The 7,558-nt window shown below is 47.0% G+C and overlaps 1 pseudogene; it reads left to right on the forward strand.

Annotated features, from left to right (window-relative positions):
- Positions 1–1,245: 1,245 nt before the first annotated feature.
- On the forward strand, positions 1,246–6,963 carry LOC125547016 (annotated as a pseudogene).
- The last annotated feature ends 595 nt before the right edge of the window (positions 6,964–7,558 follow it).

A 7,558-nucleotide genomic window follows, 5' to 3' on the forward strand; every position in this document is an offset into this window, starting at 1 on the left:
TTGGCTTTCGAGATCGGAGACCATGTCTACCTCTGCGTCTCTCCAATGAAAGGTACTCGTCGCTTCAGTATCAAAGGGAAGCTTTCCCCTAGATACGTGGGTCCTTTCAAGATCATCAGCAAAAGAGGCGATCTCGCCTATCAACTTGAGCTTCCTCCCAACTTTGCAAACGTGCACGACGTGTTTCATGTCTCTCAACTCCGAAAGTGCTTCAAGACTCTTGACCGCACCATCAACTTCGAAGACATTGATCTCCAAGAAGACATGTCTTATCGTGAGCACCCCGTTGCTATTCTTGAAGAAACTGAGCGCAAGACTCGCAACAAGTCTATCAAATTCCTCAAAGTCAAGTGGTCACATCATTCCGACCATGAAGCCACCTGGGAACACGAGGATCACCTCCGTTCTCAGTACCCGGAGTTTTTCCAGTCCTAGATCTCGGGACGAGATCCTTTCATAGTGGTGGAGTGTTGTAACACCCCGGATGTAACCTTCCTTATTTGTATTCCAACTCTTGCCATTTCCGGCACTAAGTTATTCTATTTCATCGTTGTCGGGTTTTTGTCTCCGCGTGCTTTGTCTTTCTCTTGCATCTCATATCATGTCATCATGTGCATTGCATTTTGCATTTTCATACGTGTTCGTCTCATGCATCCGAACATTTCCCCATTGTCCGTTTTGCATTCCGGCGCTCCTATGTCCTCCGGTGTCCCTTTCTACCTCTTTTCGTGTGTGGGTGTTAAACGTTTTCGGATTGGACCGAGACTTGTCATGTGGCCTTGGTTTACTACCGGTAGACCGCCTGTCAAGTTTCGTGCCATTTGGACTTCGTTTGATACTCCAACGGTTAACCGAGGGACCAAAAAGGCCTCGTGTGTGTTGCATCCTAACACGCCTCCAGAGTGGCCCAAAACCCACCTAAACCTCCTCCATCACCTAGGCCGTTCGATCACGATCGCGTGGCCATAAACCGCACCTCAGTTGGAGCTTCCTAGCTCCCTCTACCTCTATATAAAGGTCACTCCCCGAATTTTTCGGGCAAACCCTATATCCCTCCCTCTCCTCGTGCACCGGACAAAAACTTCGCTGGCGGACGTGTCCATTTCAACCGCCATCGTCGCTCGCGTCCAATCAAGGGGTGCCACGTGGCACCACCGGCCTCCGCCCAGCCCGCGGAGGGCCCCTGAGAGCCCGAGTCCGCCGCCGCCTGTCTTCGCGCCCGCCGCCCTTCTCCTCCCGCGCCGCATGCCGCCTTCACCGACCTCGCCGGCCGCCGCGCCGCCCCGCGCCGGCGACGCCGTCCCTCACCGCGGCCGCACCGCATCACCGCCGCCTCGTCTCAGCGTCTGCACCCGCCGGCGGCCCGCACCCGCGCGCGCCTCCCTGCCACCCATCGACGCCCCGGCAAGTCACCTTCTCCGGCGAACCCCCTCCCTCCGGCGAATAGGAATCCGGCGGACCTCCATTTCCAGAAACACCGGCCGCTCGCTGCTACTGTACTGCTACAGTACCCGCTACAGTGCCAGATCCAGATCCGGTTGACTTTTCCCCGAAACCCTAATCCCAGATAATTTTTGCATACTTTGACGCATTATAACTTCATCATCATGGCTCTGATTCGTGCGTGTAGCATATTAAAATGTTCGTCTCGACATGTAGATCATTTCATATCATTGCATCATTTTCATTTGAGCTCATCTTGATACCCGAAATGTTGTTGGAAGAGGGCTATGTGATGATAGTTTCAGATCTATTTCAGCAAATGCACTTTTGTCATTTTTGCCATGATTAATGTGTGCATGCTATGATCCTGAGCTCTACATGTGTTTTGAAGAATGCCATGCCATCTTTACAGGGGTGTATGCCATGTATTTTTGTGATCTATGTGGTGACTAGCACAAGTATGCAAAGTGGCTTACTCAATGTTGCTGATTTCAGGGACTTAGAATTTCACTAAGTCCTTGCCATGTCATTATTTTTATGCCATATGTTCATTTTGTTTCCTAGTGATCCGTGCCTCTTTTGAGCATGATCAATAAGGATGTTTTGTAGATAATGTGGTGCTATATCCATCCATGTCTTTGTTTGAAATTGTGGAGCACCCTAGCTTAAGTCAATCGAGCTCTACTTTTGCTATAAAATGTTCCTGGCAGATTGTTAACATGTTTAGCGATTTTGCCGAGCTTGTTGTAGTTGATCCGTGCATGCTATGTTGTTGTTCTTGCCATGTCTAGCTTCTATGCCATGTCTAATTTCTGGGTGTATGATTAGTTTGTCATGTCTTGCCTCGTAGTGAGTGCATCGAGCTCGTAAACATGCCTACTTGATGTCTGTTTTGCATGCTCCAGTTTTTCACTAAGTCTGAATCTGTTTATGTTTTTGCTATGTTCACATGCTTGCAATTGTATTTTCTGATCCCTTTTGGCTCATGGTCACTAAGGGACTTTTGTTGTATGCTTTGAGTAGCTTCATGCGATGCCTTGCTTTGACTTGATATGTTCCTGTAGCATGTAGTGATCGTGCTCTAAACATTGCTTCCTGATGATAAATTCCTGACATGCTGTTAATTTTACTAAGTCTGAAACCTGTTATCTTTTGCATTTTTGCCATGCTTGTTTGATCTTGCTATTGAGTGAATTAGCCGTAGCTTAGTGTTCATCTTTTGTCAAGCATCATGATTGGATCCCTGCCATGTATTTTTTTTGTCATGTTGGAGTGTTGTAGCATGTCGTTCTTGATGCATTTAGAAGGCTACTTGTTGTTAATCACAGACCAGTGCCATATTTGTTTTGCTTGCCTTTTCCAAACCGTGCATCCGATTCCGGTGATCTTTATATCGATTTCGACCGAAATCAACTCACCTTTCCAGTGGCAGTCTTGGATTTCCAAGTTTAGGCCAGGTTCTATCATTCCTTTCCAAATCTTGCATATGCATCACATATCGCATCCCGCATATCATACCATGTTTTGCATCATGTTGCTTGAGCATTGCACGTGGTTGATTGTGTTCCTTTTGCTTTTGTTCTTGCTTGGGTAGAGCCGGGAGACGAGTAAGTGATCTAGGATCCCGTTGAGTACGCTTACGAGGATCAAGTCAACTCTGAGAACTTTGCAGGCAAGATGACCATACCCTCGAAATCACTTCTATCTTTGCTTGCTAGATGCTCGCTCTTTTGCTATGCCTATGCTACGATACCTACCACTTGCTTATCATGCCTCCCATATTGCCATGTCAAACTCTAACCCACCTTGTCCTAGCAAACCGTTGTTTGGCTATGTTACCGCTTTGCTCAGCCCCTCTTATAGCGTTGCTAGTTGCAGGTGAAGATTGGAGATCATTCCTTGTTGGAACATGTTTATTGCTAGGATATCACCATATTATCTTGTTTATCATAATGCACCTATATACTTGGTAAAGGGTGGAAGGCTCGGCCTTATGCTTGGTGTTTTGTTCCACTCTTGCCGCCCTAGTTTCCGTCATATCGGTGTTATGTTCCCGGGTTTTTGCGTTCCTTACACGGTTGGGTTATAATGGGAACCCCTTGACAGTTTGCCTTGAATAAAACTCCTCCAGCAATGCCCAACCTTTGTTTTACCATTTGCCACCTAGCCTCTCTTTCCCTTGGGTTTCCGGAGCCCAAGGGTCATCTTTATTAAAAAAAACCGGGCCAGTGCTCCTCTGAGTGTTGGTCCAAACTAGAGCCCCTTGCAGCGCCACCTCGGGGAAACTCGAGGGCTGGTTTTAGTTGTACGGATTTCTTATCCAGTGTGCCCTGAGAACGAGATATGTGCAGCTCCTATCGGGATTTTTCAGCACATTCGGGTGGTGTTGCTGGACTTGTTTTACCATTGCCGAGATGTCTTGTAACCGGGATGCCGAGTCTGATCGGAATGTCTTGGGAGAAGGAATATCCTTCGTTGACCGTGAGAGCTTGTGATGGGCTAAGTTGGGACTCCCCTGCAGGGATTTGAACTTTCGAAAGTCGTGCCCGCGGTTATGGGCAGATGGGAATTTGTTAATGTCCGGTTGTAGATAACCTGAAACTTAACTTAATTAAAATGCACCAACCGCATGTGTAACCGTGATGGTCTCTTCTCGGCGGAGTCTGGGAATTGAACACGGTGTTGGAGTAATGCTTGACGTAGGTTGCTCTAGGATCACTTCTTGATCATAGTTGTTCGACCGTGCTTTTGCCTTCTCTTCTCGCTCTCATTTGCGCATGTTAGCCACCATATATGCTAGTCGCTTGCTGTAGCTCCACATCATACCTTTACCTTACCTATAAGCTTAAATAGTCTTGATCGCGAGGGTGTGAGATTGCTGAGTCCCCATGACTCACAGTTTACTTCCAAAACCAGATGCAGGGACCGATGATACCGCTCCAGGTGATGCGTTTGAGCTCAAGTGGGAGTTTGATGAAGACTCTCGTCGTTACTACTTGTCTTTCCCGGATGATCAGTAGTGGTGCCCAGTTGGGGCGATCGGGGACTATGTTGCATTTGAGGTTTATCTTCATTTTGGTTCCGTAGTCGGACCTTGAGTGTATTGGATGAATGTAATGACTTATTTATGTATTTGTGTGAAGTGGCAAGTGTAAGCCAACTTTGTATCCTTTTCCCCTTATTGTATTACATAGGTTGTTGTGAAGATTACCTCACTTGCGACATTGCTTTCAATGCGGTTATGCCTCTAAGTTGTGCTTCGACACGTGGGAGATATAGCCGCATCGGGGGCGTTACAACAATAATGCTTCTCTGCTAAATATTGCAAGAGATTAACTTTACTAACTCATTTATATCATCTGGTTTCTCCAGTTAAGCACTTCCTTTGAGCGGAAACTACTTAAGAAGAGAAATAAATAAACAGAAGCAGGAATTGATTCATGAAAAACTTGCCATGACAGATGGCATCCCAATAGACATCGTTGAACTGCTTTTGAGAAGTCAGGATGAGAGACCATGAATAACTAATGCTAATTCTGCTGAAGATTGACACTATTTTTCAGCAGAAGCATTTGAAATCACACTATTCAGCAAAAGCCTTTGGAACCAGATCGTTCTAGGATTTTGTAGCAGGCTAGCAGACTAATAGAGAATGAGGGAACGTAGGCTAGAGTGGTAGCAATCTCACCGAGAGGGAGGAGAGGTGCTGTCCGGAGGGCTCGCCTGCAGCTGGATCTGTCCACTCAGTGACGACGAGCCATGGAGGGGGCGCGCTAGAGGGAGCAGCTTGGGTTCTCGGCCTCCTCCATGCTCACCCTGCCATCCCCCCCTCGTTTCTCTCCTTCTACCTGGTTTTTTCTCCCTCTCATCCTTCCTCGTTTTCTTCCAGGAGCACGCCAGAGCAACCATGGCGCTGCCCCGGAGAACCCCGATGCCTTGCAAGTTCCCTCCTCCGGTCACCTGGATCCGTACGCCACCGTCGTTCCGCTCGTCCATCCCGTCCGCCGCCGCCCTGTGTAGACTTCACTTGATTAGATCGAGCGAGATAACCACCTGCCGCCGCACACACTCGTTGAGCCGCCTCGATTCGGAGATAGGGGTAGGCGGGCGGCGGGGTAGGTGGTGGAGGCACGCGACGGCTGGCGGCGCACAGTGAGGTGGGGCAGGGCGTGGCAGGAGGTGCGACGATGGTGGAAGGCCGCGGGTGGAGGTGGAGAAACTGGAGATGGGATCGCGAGGCACGGTCATTTTTTTCTTCTTTTCTCTCGCAGCACATACCGGTTTGTGTGACTTTTTATGAGGAGTGCGGGTTGAGTAGTGAAAACAGCATGACTATTTTGCAAAAAAGGTGTGACGGTGAACTGGACGGACCCCAAATTAGTACCACCTCATTTATATTAAGATTTTGTCTAGATAAATCGTAAAATCGTTAAAGCGTACTATGACATGAGAAGAAAGCGTATTGTGACGGTGAACCCATGGAGTCAATCCGTGCTTTATTATTAGGGAAAGATATATATATATATATCAATTAGGCTTCAAGTGCATACTTGTTAGTTAAACCTATGGTTAAAATGTGACACTAAATATGACTAGTAAGTAGTACATTAGCAGTACTAGTATACGTCGGTCAAATTATTCATCATGTCCACACATTGAATTGACGTGACAACATGCTGCGCGTGAGGTGATACAAGAATCCCGGCGGCGTGTTCGGGTATTCTTGGCTTCAGATTTGGAGTACCACTTATCTGTCGAAATCTTTCATCATTCACTGAAAACAGTCGATTGATCATACATTGAGTACCATATAACTGGAATTAACCAATGCAAGTCAAAGAAGGATTGGCCGGTGCTACCGGTTGGCGTCAAGTTCGATCCCATGGATCAGGAGCTGATCGAGCACCTTGAGGCCAAAGTGAGTGCTGACAGCGCGATATCTCACCCTCTCATCGATTTGTTCATACCAACCATCGACATCGAGCACGGCATATGCTACACCCATCCTGAGAAACTTCCAGGTAAGACACCGATCGGCGTCTACTTGCACAAACATATTCCTTTATTTATAGCTCTATTTTTCTTTTTAGACGCAGACCTGGTGAAGCAATTACAATTCGATAGTTAATAAAAAGTGAAACAAGTGACTGCAACATGCCAAAGATGTTATGAAAATGCCAACTACGTACACTAAAACCTATATTCGACAATACTACAGGTATCACACTGAGTGGCCTAAGCAAGCATTTCTTCCAGCGCAATTCCAGGGCGTTCAAAAGAGGCACGTGGACGCGTTGCAAGATACAGTCGGAGTGCGGCATGCACGCGATTTGGCACAACACCGGCAATACCTTGCCGGTGATGGTCAACGGCCGGCAGACAGGCAGCAAAAAGGTTCTGGTGTTGCACACCAACAAGAACGTCGACTAGCATAGGACCAACTGGGTGATGCACTAGTACCACCTCGGGGACCTGGAGCAAGAGAAGGATCGGGAGCTGGTCCTCTGCAAGATTTTCTACCAGACGAACACTAGGGCCAGGAGTAAAAAGATTATAAGTTAGTTTGGTATTGGTACTTGTACTACCTTGTCGTACGCAACTTGGTATTGTTGTTAATGATCTTTTGGTATGAACTTGGCATTTGCTTCCAACCATCATGCCGAGGGTCGACGTGGATATAAAGCTGAATCATTTGTTTCGAAACGATTTTTCAGGCACCTGATTTTTATTTGATGGGTAGCATAAGCACCTGCCATTCGAATTCCCAGTTCTCCAAATTTTTCGAAACAAGTGCATGCACTTATTATCATGATGAAAAAACAATATCCTTGTTGCATCCCAGTTATCACTCTGTACTTGCAGAACTCTGTCGTTTATTGAGCATGTATATTGTTTTTTCAGGTCGAGCAAGTTTCAACTGGGCTATAGACTGCCCAGGCTTGGTTTTGTTTTTAACAGGCCCAGCCCATGACGACAATGGGGCACAAAGATCCAGCAGGTATCTACTGGCCTCTGGCCCGCCAGCGTTAGTTATATTTTGTCTTACAACATCCGCAGGCAGTTTTTTTTACCGAATCAAACACACAGCCCAGTTCTATTTTCCTCTTGAAATGCA

The sequence above is a fragment of the Triticum urartu genome, chromosome 3 (genome assembly GCF_003073215.2).
Source record: "Triticum urartu cultivar G1812 chromosome 3, Tu2.1, whole genome shotgun sequence".
In the NCBI taxonomy this organism is placed as follows: domain Eukaryota; kingdom Viridiplantae; phylum Streptophyta; class Magnoliopsida; order Poales; family Poaceae; genus Triticum; species Triticum urartu.